The sequence below is a fragment of the Aquarana catesbeiana genome, linkage group LG03 (genome assembly GCF_042186555.1).
Source record: "Aquarana catesbeiana isolate 2022-GZ linkage group LG03, ASM4218655v1, whole genome shotgun sequence".
Classification (NCBI taxonomy): Eukaryota; Metazoa; Chordata; class Amphibia; order Anura; family Ranidae; genus Aquarana; species Aquarana catesbeiana.
In genome coordinates, this window is record NC_133326.1 from 205,901,676 (window position 1) to 205,917,138 (window position 15,463).

Here is a 15,463-nt window from a genome sequence, read left to right on the forward strand (position 1 = left end):
ACCACTTGGTCCTTTCTCTAATATTAAAAATATTACCAGATTTTAATATATTTCAAATAATTCAAACAGCTGCTATGTTTATATTTATTATTTACATCTTGTAAAAAGTCATATTATAACATTGATAGGTACAGTCAAACAGTAGCAGAATGGTTTTCCCACAATAAAACTGCACAGCGTTGTGTTCCTTAAGTGTGCTTAGTGCTAGTAAAATGTATAATATCATTAGATTCCCAACATACCACATCTGTATAGTTACCAAACCATATCTTCAATTAGAGAAACATGAATGTTACTCAACAATATCGGAATTTAAGGGTACACCATGAGGGGGCACATAATTACCACAAAAACATATAGTTTATTTTCAGCATATTAAAAAAGACACTCAGACTGATTTGATAAAAGGGGTTAGCTGTACACATAGTATTAAAATAAAAACATATAGTATTCACACCATCTTAAAGATGCAAAAAAGACCCCTCTATACATATAGATGAACCAAGGTATAAACTCATATGCATTCATAAAATATGAAAGTATATATGATGGCCTACTTTCCATATTATCTCTTGATGCATATCACGTCCTGTGCTGATTCTTCAGGTCAGAATGGTGTTTGTACAATGCTAAATATAATCAAAACACAATATAGTTAGACATTATGAAAAGTAACCAGATATCAAAAAAGTATACCATATATAAAAACATGCCCTCACATGGAATGACAATGCACGACAGTGTACAAAAAACTAAATTGGCTTAGACAGCGAAAGGGTTAATGTGTCCACTTGTTTCCACCATTGAGAAAACACTTCCTTGCTCGCATTTTTGTTCTAAAGCTTAAAGCTAAATTGTACAGAAGACCTTTCTTTCTAGGTTTGGAAGATAAAACAACTATTCTGCATTTGCAGCTAACTGACCTTACAGCCAATCAGTTCATATATCTGTAAAGTGGTTCTTTCAACCAGCTACTAATTCAGTATAACTCTGTTTGTGTTTAGCTTGTGTTGCTAACTAAAATATGTTGGTAAGCCCTTGTTCACATTGGAGCGACATGTAATGCGATTTGACAAGTCAAATCGCATAACAAGTTGCAACCTATTGTCGGCAATGGCCATGTTTAAGTACTTTTGGCGATTTCGGGGTGCAACTTGAATAGACATCTGCAGGTAAAAAGTGTAAGGGTAAAAGGTGAAAAGTTCTGCAGGTAGCATTATTTTAGGCTTGTCACAATGCAAGGCAACTTACACACATGCAGTGTATGCCTGAATATCTGAATATTATGTACAAACCAAAGCAGATTTATATATCTATGACCCTGTTTTTCACCTAAACTGGCTCTTAGAAAATGGCGCTTGTATTTTGTGATCTAGTGTTTATAATTGTAGTACTGTCAGACTACAAGAAAATTGTGCTGTTTCCTTTGAAAACTTAATTATTACAAATTGGCACCCACATGGAATGGGTGAAGTGCATGAATCCAGTTATAGGCTGCATAAATAGGGCGGCCTGTATTCACAACTTTGGATGCGTGTTTACGTGAAACATGTTGGGTGGAGCTTGGATGTGTTACGTCACACCTCAATGGTAGTTCAGTACTGTCTTGGCCATTGATGTAAGTTAGGAGCAGCTTTTCTTAGAAAATGGCGCTTGTATTTTGTGATCTAGTGTTTATAATTGTAGTACTGTCAGACTACAAGAAAATTGTGCTGTTTCCTTTGAAAACTTAATTATTACAAATTGGCACCCACATGGAATGGGTGAAGTGCATGAATCCAGTTATAGGCTGCATAAATAGGGCGGCCTGTATTCACAACTTTGGATGCGTGTTTACGTGAAACATGTTGGGTGGAGCTTGGATGTGTTACGTCACACCTCAATGGTAGTTCAGTACTGTCTTGGCCATTGATGTAAGTTAGGAGCAGCTTTTATTGATTTTACTGTTCTGGCATTTTTTTTATCTACTATTTATAGATGTCTCCTTTAGAAATATTTTATGCAATTCAAGCGTGCAATAAATTACTACACTATAAGTTCATATTGTTCTGCTTGGGCTTGTTGATTTTTCATGAGGCAAAAAAGGTGAAAAAAGTGTGGCGCTATACACAAATATCAAAAATAAAAAATATTGACAATAATAAAAAATTGAGGTGATTAAAAAATCAAACATGTGAATATTTTATCAATGACAAAAATATTGAGAAATACAATAACATATACTCGATGAAAAAATAAAAATATTGAGGAATATAATGACATATACTCAATGAAAAATAGTGTCCATGTGTGATAATGAGGGACCTCAAGAGGTCATAATAAGTCCCAAAAGTGTGTAATCCAATACAAATAAGTGATAGTCACTGAAATCTTGAACAAGCATCAAAGTAAGTAGTGAGTAACATAGAAAATCCACCACCAGAGCTACCAGTCTCTTACCAGAAAGATTGGACTTATACAGGTGTACACCTGATAAGCCAATCAAGCTTTAGGGGTATCCAAAAAGGCAACTATTCATAGCATGGGATGCAACCTCTAGGTAAACGTTCCAAAGTGATGGGTTCAGCAGAATAGATGCAGATTATATCCAGACGCAGGTCAGCCAAACCATGAGAGTAAAAAGGAAAAGAGGGGGCACATAGCGTAATTCCGTGAGGGTTATTTATTGTGAAAAAGAACATAAAAATTACACTTACATTTTCCAATGTTAAAACAAGCGATTCAGAACAGGACAGTAACTGTGGACCAGCATGGAAACCCGATGCGTTTTGCCTAAACAGGCATCATCTAGGGTGCTGGTCCCCCACAGTCACTGTCTATATAAAGATAAAAGGAGCCCCATAATGAGCAACAGGCCTGGCGTTCGTATCCAGCTAATCTGTATGTACTTCCAGTTTTGGGCAAGATGGCACTGCCGCGTGCGTCTCAAGCCTCGTTCTGAAAACCGGAAGTGTAACCAGACTGTTATCTAGACTACTTCCAGGTATTTGGACAAGATGGCGCGGCTGCCTGTGTTCCAAACCTCATTATGACCGGCCGGAACAGGAAATAACCATGTACAGGGGGTCCCCAGGTTACAAACAAGTCAGGGACTGTAGGTTTGTTCTTAAGTTGAATCTGTTTGTAAGTCGGAATAGGTACATTTTTTAAGTGTAGCTCCTCCAAAAAAACTATACGTTTTTTGGATAGCATAGGTAAGGGTTAACACCCCTGTAACATTTGTTTTGCTGTGTGTGCCCCTGTTCAGAAGATTTCACCTCACTTTCTGTCCCAATGACAATTTGATCTTGAAAATTTTGGGTTGTGGAAACAAGCCTTGGATAAAGCATCAGTGGAGGTACCTTTTCCCCATAATAGCTCTTACAGGAGTGAATTTCCCTTCCCAGCCTCGCTAATCTCTTCATGGCCAAGTGGGAGGAGGATGTCGTCTATTCTGAACACAGACCTTCTTTTGTTCTGTGGGCCAGATATATAGACAACATCCTCCTCCTATGGAAAGGCACCCCTGAATCTCTCAAAAAAAATTTACGTATCTCAATAATAATGATCGTATGAGTTCAGTTCTACTAAAATACATTTCCTAGATCTTGAGATAGAAATCTGTTCAGGACAGTTTAAGTTTCAGACTTATTTTAAGAGCATGGATCAATACAGCTTTATACCCACAGACAGCTGTCATCATCGATCATGGCTTAAATCTGTTCCTCACAGTCAATTCCTTAGGCTGCGTAGAAATTGCACAGATGTTGACACCTATGTAGTCCAAGCATCCATCCTCAAACAGAGGTTCATTGAAAAGGGATATGATGAGTTATCACTTAATTCTGAGATACAACAGGTGGCAATGGTAAACAGATGTTCTCTTCTTACACCAAAACCTCCACGTGAATCAGACAATACTTACAAGTGTTCTATGCTTACTACATTCTTCGTTCAGCATAAAGAAATCAAAAATATTATCAATCGTCGTTGGGGAATCCTTAAAAATGACCACATCTTGGAAACGTTGCTTCCTGAATGACCCAAAGTCATCTTTAGAGGTGCACCCTCACTTCGAGCTAAAATTTCCCCTAATACCATTAATCCCCCTACACGTCCCTCTTTTTTTCATAACATGGTCGGATACTTTCCTTGCAAGAAATGTGTGGGTTGCCAACACAACATCTGTGGAAGACGTAAAAGTTTGGAATTTAAATCTAATGTTACTAATAAGGTTTATCCCATCAAATCATTTTGTACCTGTGCCACTACATAGGACGTACTATCCATGCATTTTCCGTAAGGGTAGGAGAACACATCGCAAGGATTAAGGGTGGTGACACCAAACATAATCTACCCAGGCACTAGAGAAAACATCATGGTCGGGACCCTAGAGGTTCCCAACTTGTCATTATTGACAAATATACTGCCCCATGGAGAAGCAGTGCCAAAACTAGGGGAGTCTCCGTTTAGAAACTTACTGGATATTCCAGCTTCAAACTCAACTCCCCCTATGGTCTAAACATAGAGTGGGATATTAATGCTTTTATTAATCAAGGTTAACATACTCCTGTACAGATCATCTATCCTAGGTGCACGTCATTGGTCTCTCTCACTTTTTCAGTGTATTTTTATTTTATTTTTTAACATTTTTTGTTCTGTCTTATTTACATATGTACTTACATTTGTCTATATATATTTACATTTGCCCATACGTACAGTATTGTTTATTGATCTTAATGTGTTTACCATTGTAATACTAGTATATGGGCAACTATTGTGAGCACCAGCTCTGAGTAGTTACAAAATTTTTAATATATATTTTTTAATTTTTTCGTTTTTTACTTGTATGGTGTCACTTTTTATGCTTCGGAGATAGTATTTTGTCTCCTTTAAGATGGATGCCATAGTTTTTAATTCTAGTTATTAAATTCATTTTTTTGGTTTATTTTCCTTTAGGATTAATATTAGACATAACACTAATGCTTTTTTTTTTGTTATCTTCATTTATTTCCTTCTTAGGTATGCCCTTAATATCGTTAGTAACATCCCTGTGCTTTCCATTGCACTGTTTGTTATTATACGTGGTTATTTCCTGTTCCAGCCAGTCATAATGAGTCTTGGAAAACAGGCGGCCACTCCATCTTGCCCAAATACCCGGAAATAGTCTAGATAACAGTCTGGTTACACTTCCAGTTTTCAGAACGAGGCTTGAGACGCACATGGCGGCGCCATCTTGCCCAAAACTGGAAGTACACAAAGATTAGCTGGATATGAATGCCAGGCCTGTTGCTCATTATGGGGCTCCTTTTATCTTTATATAGACAGTGACTGTGGGGGACCAGCAGCCTAGATGATGCCTGTTTAGGCAAAACGCTTTGGGTTTCCATGCTGGTCCACAGTTACTGTCCTGTTCTGAAGCGCTTGTTTTAACATTGGAAAATGTATGTGTAATTTTTATGTTCTTTTTCACAATAAATAACCTTCACGGAATTACGCTATGTGCCCCCTCTTTTCCTTTTAACTCTCATGGTTTGGTTGCTGGTCCACACTTACTGTCCTGTTCTGAAGCGCTTGTTTTAACATTGATATTTTTTTGCCATATTTTCACCCTGCTGTGCTGGCTGCTTTTTTACGTTTGTGATAGCGCGGTATATTTGGTTCCATGACTGTTCATGAGGACAAGTGTATGAGGACCGCTGCCTCCAGTGGAGGAGAAGAGGATTGATGAACCAGATTTATGATGAATTTACTTGCAGTACTTCTTCTGCTATTGTGCTGCTTATAATTTCGTGCCATACATTTGGGTGAGTGTGCTCCTTTTACCATACACAAGTTTGGGTGGAGTGTATATGCTATTTTTTTCTGCTTATTACTTGGCACCATTTATTTCTGGTGACTTTTCACTTCAGCTGATTAGTGAAAAGATACTGCTAAATTTCTTGGTGTAAACAAACTGCAAGGTGGAGGATGTTTTTCTGATCTCATTTGCACATTTGGACTAATATATCTGCTCGTATGTGGGCTATGTTGACACAATATTTTGTGATTTTTCACTATAGTTTGTTATAGTGCTGCATAAATTATTATTATACCTTGATTATTGGCTGTGTGTACATAAACTTAATTTGTGAGCTGCTTATATTTTTATTAATGCCGGCATATCTGTTTTCTGTAAACACATGTATGTGCACAGCTGTTTCCAAACTGCATTTTAAAATAAATGAAGATCTCTGCTAGGCGGTCAAGGAAGAGCAAAAATGTGGCCAGACTGCCTGTTTTTTGTTTTTTTCCATCTGCGAACCAGACCTAGGAGTTTTCTAACATTTACTTGTGTCAAAATTGTGTCTCTAGTTAACAGTTTTTGAATATTATGCCTCAAGATATTTACAGAGAGTTGGTGGAAGGTTATCCTGGACTTTTGCTACTACATATAGATCTTAAGTTTAGTTTCTGAATTGATTAAATGCGGGGTTAAGTGTGGGTCAAACTCAAAAGATAAAACTTTTTTTGATAAGTTGGCATTTCCCCAGGGAAAAGATTGATAAAGATTTGATGAAAAGATTTTGAAATATTTCCTCTATTTCTGGAGTAAAATTCAGTACTTATAGTTGCATCCCTAAAACAGCTACATCTAGATAAAAAAAGTCTTAGGCTGGCCATACACTATACAATTTTCTTATTCAATTTCCTTTAGATTTACCTTTAACTATGTAGTACAAGGGCCTGCCTGATTGCATACAAATTGAAAGGGCTTAGGTGTGACCTCATATTATATGGTTTTGGTAAATCTAAAGGAAAGTTGAACAAGAAAATTGTATAGTGTATGGCCAGCCTTACATTATGTTGATGTTCCTTTCAAGCATCCAGGAACAATTATATTTGGAATCCTTTTAGAATACAAATTACCCATATGTTTTAGTTATAATTTATGGTGAGACGTAAAAATGCCATGACACATATTCACATACAGAACCAATTTAATTTTAAAGTGAACTGTTTTGATTTCTTGAAATAAGCTTGGGGATGTCAGGGATTGGATTATTATTGGATGAACAAATTACTAACAGGAAGGGGGAGAGTAGGTATTCTGTCATGTTTGCCATTTTGGCAAAGGAAAGAATCACTGAAACAACATTTTCATGTTGGCAAATGAGTAACAATTGCACCTTGAAACCCCATAATATTCAACACTTTTCTGGGCCAAAGCAAAGATACATTGTAGAAGGCCTTCTCCACATTCAAAGCCAGAATAGCCAGGAACATTGGTAAAAAGCTTAAAAGTGGAAAATGTCTGCATAGTGATGCATAGTGATGCTGCTTAATACAAAGCCCATTAATAAGGTTATAGAGAGTGTAATACGATAAACTATATCTAAAACATTTTCTCAATGCATTGAATCTGTAAAATTAACTTTGTACACCATTTTAGAATACATGCTGAACACTAATATATTCCAAACATTAGTATGTAAACTTAGTTGCTAATTAGTAGGGATGAGGTGGGTTTAGCCTAAACTTGGCCTAAATTTGGCAGAACCCACGGAAAGCTGCCACTGGCCTAATCTTCTGTGGCTGGGGCTTTCCTCAACCCACAGTTTCACATACAGGGATGCTTGTGAGATCATTGATCATGTGGTCATATTAGGTCAATGACAGCATAAGCATCCATGAATCTTTGTGTACGTGAAGCTGCGAGGTGGGAATTTTGCCACAGCAGATTGGTCTGATGAGGATACGATAATGTAACAACTTCCCATGTGTGCTACTGATTGTGGTTCGGACCATTTTCAAACCAAACCCAGCTCATCTTTAATTTTTAGTAATATGCCTAATACATTGAGCAGATTGAAGTGTCCTAGCCATGATGTTAAGGAGATGTTAAACTTATGTTGTAGATTGGATGTGTATAATCATTTTTGTTAGTCATAGATTGTAAATTGTTTAATATTTTACATGGTAAATTGGCTGCACACATTTGATTATATCATCTCTATAATCATCTTCAGTTTTCCACTCAATTACAGTATGTAGTGTAATAGCCTGCCTAAACAATGCATTCAATTTATATCTGGTCAGTTAGGCTATTACTATATATAGCTGTTGGTAAATCTAAAGTAGATAGTTCAGTTACACTAAAATATGTTTGGCCACCTCAAAGTGGTATCAAACCCAAAAACAAACAATTATAATGCTGCAGCTTACAATTTCTTAGAAGTAATGGCTGCATTCATTTTCTTTTTTTTTAGACTTTCTTTCATCTTGTGATCTGGCCAGTAAGTCTATTGTTTTAAAAAAAAAAAACAAATTCTCCAGCAGAGTGTATCAGTTACAGAGATAGGACACTAGCAGCGGTGCTTACAATAATCAGTTTTTAATAATTTATGTAAAACCTTTATCCCAAAAGGAAAAGAAAAACTGTTTGCTGTAACTGCTTATAATGTATTAACCGGAGTTTTGTTTCAATTTGTTAGAGTATCTAAATATGCTAATACATCTAAAACTCCCTATCTCCCAGACTTCTTGCTCCCAGTCCTTGTTCATCCAGAGTGGGGGCACTCTAATACAGAAGGTGTGTTACTGGCCAGATCACAGGTGAAAACAGAAGGAAAAAAGCCTAAGAAAAGAAAACATATGCAGCCCCCACATCTAAGGTTTGGTAAGCTGCAATATATTACATTTTTCGTTTTGGCTTTATTACCACTTTCGGTTTTGCTTGTCCTGTTGACATGTTGTTTCTATCAAAGCTGAGTCATGCTAACTTTTTGAGAGTGACCTCAAAAGACAAAAGCTTCCACACAAAATTGTTTTTGTAGTCTGACAGAAAAGAATAGATTTATCTTTATAGTGTCATGCTGAATGCATTGGCATCACAGACCCTTTAAATGGAAAAAAATATATAAAATAATCTGGGAACCTCCAGATCACAAAAGTTCTTTTTGCTTACATATAATCACTTCAAAATAAATACTGACTTATTTCACCAGGGCTGGATGACTCCTATTTACCCATTCATTAAACAAACCAATACAAACTAAGAGTAGCCGTGAAGAATATGATCTCCCTCCCATTCTACTCAGGCAAATATCACAGTGTTTATAATTGTACACACTAAAGGCATGAATGATTACTTTTGAATTTGAAAGTAATAACAACCTGAATGATCCTTCCCCTTTCTCACTCAATGGAAACAGTGAACCACACAATCACTGTTCCAATCAGAAAGGCAAGCTGTGTGATTTCATAGGCAGGTCCAAGTGCAGTCCACTTGTCAGTCTCAAGGAGACATCTACCCATCTACAGACAGTCTTCTGTATTGCTGATCCCATGCCAAATCTCCTTTCTTTAAAAAAATAAATAAACATCTACTGGCTATGACTACATGCACTCAGTGTCAAATATACAAAATGGTAGATAGTTTGCTTATTTTGATCATAATCCTCTGAATTAATCTTGTTTTGGAGAGGGAATGATTGAACAGATTAGATTATTTCACACTTCTTTAAAAATTGTCATTGTTAAAGTCATTAATAAAAGTGCATTCAGTCTTGTTTACAAAGAAAAGAAATATGTTAAGCTGTGTTTCTATGGTATCTTGGAATTTGTCCCAACATCTGCTTCTTCCCTCACCTCCTGTCTCGCTTCATTATTCATATACACAACATATGTTAAAAGTATATTTTCTTTACTTGTAATCAAATAAGTGCACATTTTTGAAAAAAAAAAAACCTTGATAACATTTCATTTTTTGAAACCTACTGACAAAAAAGCTACCTTGAAGAAACACTTCTTTATGACCCTGAACGTCTACTCTTCTCTACAAAGATGATGCATTATTATAACATACTTGACAAAAATATTATACAAAACCTCAAGTTGATGAATCTTTTATTTTACTGGAAATCAATAGATTTTCAGTCAAGTTTTATGGTAATCATGTATTCCTTGCATTCTCACTTCAAGGACAGTGATTCAACTATCACAAAGTGTGGGGAATGGTTCCCTTCAGTTTTGTAATGACGATATTGTAGAATGTACACTGTTTAAATGTAATAAAAACTGCTAAGGTCTCAGAAATGAATTACGCAATCATCTATCCTCCTTTAGTAACTAATTATCTGGAGATTTAGTATTTATCTTTACTAGCAAAATTACAAAACCTGGTCACATCCCATACTTAAATGAGTGAAATGTTTATGGAGATAATCTATTCTCATTATGAATATCTAGAACATGAAGAAAGATAACATTTAAAATGAATTAATTTTATTGACACCGACACCATCTGCACTTACTTACATTGCTTTTATTTCCTTATTGTACTAGTTAGCCATTGGGAGGAAAGAAGAACAACCATCTGCAAGCACTGAATCATTGAAACTGGTGCATACACACCATGTGACAGCCTGGGCCAATCACTAACCCTTAGCACTGTCAGGTGCTTCTCCATATCTTGAATTAATGGGTGTTTATTTTGTGCCAGTGATTAAAATGAGGGGCAAGGGAGAAAATAAATGAGTATGTTCAGTGGTGTATAATAATGCCAACCTGTTAGTTTTAATCACAATGACAGAACACAGGTTTTATTTAACGGAAACATTCTAGTGGAACTAATAATTATTCTTTCTGTGTGAAGAATAGTGTGAAGAAAATGTATATATTTTATGCATCTAGGACTTGATTTAGTGCATAAAACAGTTCCATGCAAAATATTGATTGCTTATTTACACTTTCACATGCACACACATGTTATTAACAACCAATAGTTCCACAAGTTACTATTTAATGCTATGTACAGTTTAACTAATTTGGCTCTTTGGAGGTACTATGTGCATTCAAAGACTTTTTTCAAAAATTAAGCACAAGCTGATGGCTGCAGTAGCAGTCATCAGCATGTGCCAGTTTTACTCAGCCGACTCCCGGCTTGAAAGTGAAAGAGATGCTGACCACTTTCACCTGCCAATCACCCCATGTGGTTCCTCTGAAAGAACGGCCACCCTGTGCTGTAAACAGCCACACATGGGAGTGATGTCATCATGGCTCCGGCCACTCACACAGCCAGAGTCCACGAACCCGGAAGAAAGGGTGAAGATGGAAGCCTTGAGAGCGGTGACAGCTCATCACTGGAAGGCTTCGTTCTAAGGTAAGTTTCACATAATGTGCTAGTATGCGATGCATACTAACATATCATGGCTTTGCCTTACAGGTTAAAAAAAACAAAAAAAACACTGCGTTTTACTAGCACTTTAAGTAAAACTTCATCCATCAAAGTCCCTGATTCCTAGATGAAGTTTACAGCAGATTCTACTGTTCTATAAGAATAGGACTTTGAAATTACTAAAGTATATTACCATATTATGTATAGCAATGCAATATTTGATATCTGGTATATGCTTACCATTTTCTCTTTTCTAAAGGCTTCTATGCTCCTAAAATCTTTACTTGGTGAGTAGGGCAATGATGTGCCAAGTGCAGGAACTCCTATGAACCAGTCAGCTTTATATTACTGAGACAGTACAAAGAGCAATGTTGTGCGCAGCAATCAAAAGAATCCAAAAAACAGTAGTCAGATGTTATGGGATAATTTTTGATTTGTTGCTGTTTGTGCTACCTTAATAAAAAAACTGTATGGTGAGTTCATATGCTAAATTCCAGTTTTTAGGGAAAGCTTTTGTGCCTTGAAAGATTCCTAGTTACCATTGTGTCTGCTATTACCAATTGGTATTTGCTTTTTAAATGAACCTTGAATGTATGGAACATGTGTATTACCCCATGTTTCTGCAGCAATAGATAATAAACAACATGCTTTAGCCTGGCACTTGCTCACTGCAGTAAAGGACAGTTTTTCTCCTCCATTCATTTTATCTGGCATCAGAGGGTTTAAAAAAGGGATGTGCACATATCTTGTTTTTCAGATTTCAGCTCTTCATAACATTGACCCTTAGAGGTACATGCATGGAGACTGCATATTTCTTGTTAAATATATTTATTGAGTTTTCACAGAAGAAGAAATAAAATGATACAATACATGGATACATATCAATCATCAGAAGATCTTTGCAGTATGATAAAAAAGATAAATAAATAAGTTATTAAAATAAAGTAATTTTAGAGATATCTTACAACCACATTTACTATACACTAGTTGGGATTCTAGATGTAAGATTAGAGAAATAAATCAAGTTATTAGACTAAGTATCCATAGGAATATTTTAGGAAATAATAAAAGAAAAGGAGAGGGAGGAGAGATAAAGATGGAAAGAAGGAAAGAAGAGAAAAAAAAAGAGAGTTTCCCGGGATGATGATCCAGCTCTCATTAGGTATACAAATATAATATATATTTCAGTAATAATATGATATATATCTTAGTGTGGTAACAACAGAGATTGGTCAAAATCTGTAGGGAGGTAGTTTTTAACCCATGGTTGCCAAATTTTGCGAAATTTATTTATTTTATTTTCTTCAATAGCTGCCATCTTGGCGTATAAAAGTGCTCTGTTCATTCTGTGTTTAGCTTCAGCAAGAATTTGATTTTGGGACTTCCACGCCTTGGCAATCGCTTGTTTAGCTGCAGTGCTAAGTTGGATAAACAATTGGAATTGAGTATGGGTGAGTATTGTGGGTTTAAGGTTTAGGAGTGCCGTTGCAGGATCTGGAGGAATCGTGATTTCCAGGGCTTTAGAAGCCATAAGAAATATATTTTTCCAGAATTCTTCAACTACGGGGCATTGCCACCATATGTGAAAATGTGTTCCTGCTGTGTCACATCCTCTAAAGCAATTAGGTGAATATGTGGGGACAAATTTAGCTATTCTAGCTGGTACAAGGTACCAGTGTGCTAGAACCTTGTAATTAGTTTCTACAGCAAAACAATTTGGAGAGGAAGTTTTGGTGGCTGACCATATATTCGACCAATCTTGTTTATTAAACACTCGATTCATATCTTGTGCCCATTTAGTTGTGTATGAGGGTAGAAACTCACTAGATATCATATTAAGTTGGAAATATAATATTGAGATAAGTCCTCTAATGTGTGGATCACTTATACAAATCCGCTCAAATTGAGTCATTTGATTAAGAGTTGAGCCTGTACTAAGAAGTGGTTCATAAAAATTTTTAATTTGTAAATATCAAAATATTTCAGTTTTAGGTAACCCAAAGGTTTCACATAGTACAGGAAATGTATAAATAGCTTTAGTCGAGGAAAGATTGTATAAACGAGTCAGGTTCGTAGAGGTCCATGCAGAGAATGATTTTGGGAATTTCCAGGCAGGATAAAAGGCTGGATTATTAAGAAATGAAAGCAAGGGAGTATGTGTTGATTGAAGATTATGTGCAAATTTACATTTATCCCATACTGCTAGGGTCTGTTTCATGATAGGATTAGAAAGATGTATTCTATCAGCAGGACAGAGCCAAAACATATTTGCCACTGAGATAGGGTCCCTTTCCACTAGGGATGAGCCGAACACCCCCCTGTTCGGTACGCACCAGAACATGCGAACAGGAAAAAAGTTCGCTCGAACACGCGAACACCGTTAAAGTCTATGGGACACGAACATGAATAATCAAAAGTGCTAATTTTAAAGGCTTATATGCAAGTTATTGTCATAAAAAGTGTTTGGGGACCCGGGTCCTGCCCCAGGGGACATGGATCAACGCAAAAAAAAGTTTTAAAAACGTCCGTTTTTTCAGGAGCAGTGATTTTAATAATGCTTAAAGTCAAACAATAAAAGTGTAATATCCCTTTAAATTTCGTACCTGGGGGGTGTCTATAGTATGCCTGTAAAGGGGCGCATGTTTCCCGTGTTTAGAACAGTCTGACAGCAAAATGACATTTCGAAGGAAAAATTTCATTTAAAACTACCCGCGGCTATTGCATTGCCGACAATACACATAGAAGTTCATTGATAAAAATGGCATGGGAATTCAACACAGGGAAACCCCGAACCAAAATTAAAAAAAAAAATGACGTGGGAGTCCCCCTAAATTCCATACCAGGCCCTTCAGGTCTGGTATGGGTATTAAGGGGAACCCCGGCCAAAATTTAAAAAAAAATTACGTGGGGTTCCCCCTAAATTCCATAACAGACCCTTCAGGTCTGGTATGGATTTTAAGGTGAACCCCGCGCCAAAAAAAAAAATGGCGTGGGATCCCCCCAAAAATCCATACCAGACCCTTATCCGAGCATGCAACCTGGCAGGCCGCAGGAAAGGAGGGGGGGGACGAAAGTGCGGCCCCCCCTCCTGAACCGTACCAGGCCACATGCCCTCAACATTGGGAGGGTGTTTTGGGGTAGCCCCCCAAAACACCTTGTTCCCATGTTGATGAGGACAAGGGCCTCATCCCCACAACCCTGGCCGGTGGTTGTGGGGGTCTGCGGGCGGGGGGCTTATCGGAATCTGGAAGCCCCCTTTAACAAGGGGACCCCCAGATCCTGGCCCCCCCGTGTGAAATGATAAGGGGGTACTTACCCCTACCATTTCACTAAAAAACTGTCAAAAATGTTAAAAATGACAAGAGACAGTTTTTGACAATTCCTTTATTTAAATGCTTCTTCTTTCTTCTATCTTCCTTCATCTTCTTCTTCTTCTGGTTCTTCTGGCTCTTCTGGTTCTTCCTCCGGCGTTCTCGTCCAGCATCTCCTCCGCGGCATCTTCTATCTTCTTCTCCTCGGGCCGCTCCGCACCCATGGCATGGGAGGAGGCTCCCGCTCTTCTCTTCATCTTCTTCTTCATCCTCTTCTCTTCTTCCTTCTTCTCTTCTTCATTTTCTTCTCCGGGCCGCTCCGCATCCATGCTGGCATGGAGGGAGGCTCCCGCTGTGTGACGGCGTCTCGTCTGACGGTTCTTAAATAACGGGGGGCAACCACCGGCCAGGGTTGTGGGGATGAGGCCCTTGTCCTCATCAACATGGGGACAAGGTGTTTTGGGGGGCTACCCCAAAGCACCCTCCCAATGTTGAGGGCATGTGGCCTGGTACGGTTCAGGAGGGGGGCCACACTCTTGTCCCTCCCTCTTTTCCTGCGGCCTGCCAGGTTGCGTGCTCGGATAAGGGTCTGGTATGGATTTTTGGGGGACCCCACACCCTTTTTTTTTTTTTTTTTGGCGCGGGGTTCCTCTTAAAATCCATACCAGACCTGAAGGGCCTGGTATGGAATTTAGGGGGAACCCCATGTCATTTTTTTTTTTAATTTTGGTTCAGGGTTTCCCTGTGTTGAATTCCCATGCCGTTTTTATCAATGAACTTCTATGTGTATTGTCGGCAATGCAATAGCCGCGGGTAGTTTTGAATGGAATTTTTCCTTCGAAATGTCATTTTGCTGTCAGACTGTTCTAAACACGGGAAACATGCGCCCCTTTACAGGCATACTATAGACACCCCCCAGGTACGAAATTTAAAGGGATATTACACTTTTATTGTTTGACTTTAAGTATTATTAAAATCACTGCTCCTGAAAAAATGGCCGTTTTTAAAACTTTTT

The 15,463-nt window shown here is 37.6% G+C and overlaps 1 protein-coding gene across 3 annotated transcripts in view; it reads left to right on the forward strand.

Moving 5' to 3' along the window:
* TAFA5 (TAFA chemokine like family member 5) overlaps positions 1–15,463 on the forward strand; it is an 805,723-nt gene that overhangs the window by 657,713 nt on the left and 132,547 nt on the right. The window contains exon 4 of one of the 3 annotated variants that reach the window (XR_012242834.1): positions 8,498–8,638. The exons of the other annotated variants lie outside the window; for them this stretch is intronic. The gene's annotated coding sequence lies outside the window, so the exon portion shown is untranslated. The remainder of the gene's footprint in view (positions 1–8,497; positions 8,639–15,463) is intronic. 3 annotated transcript variants of the gene reach the window in all.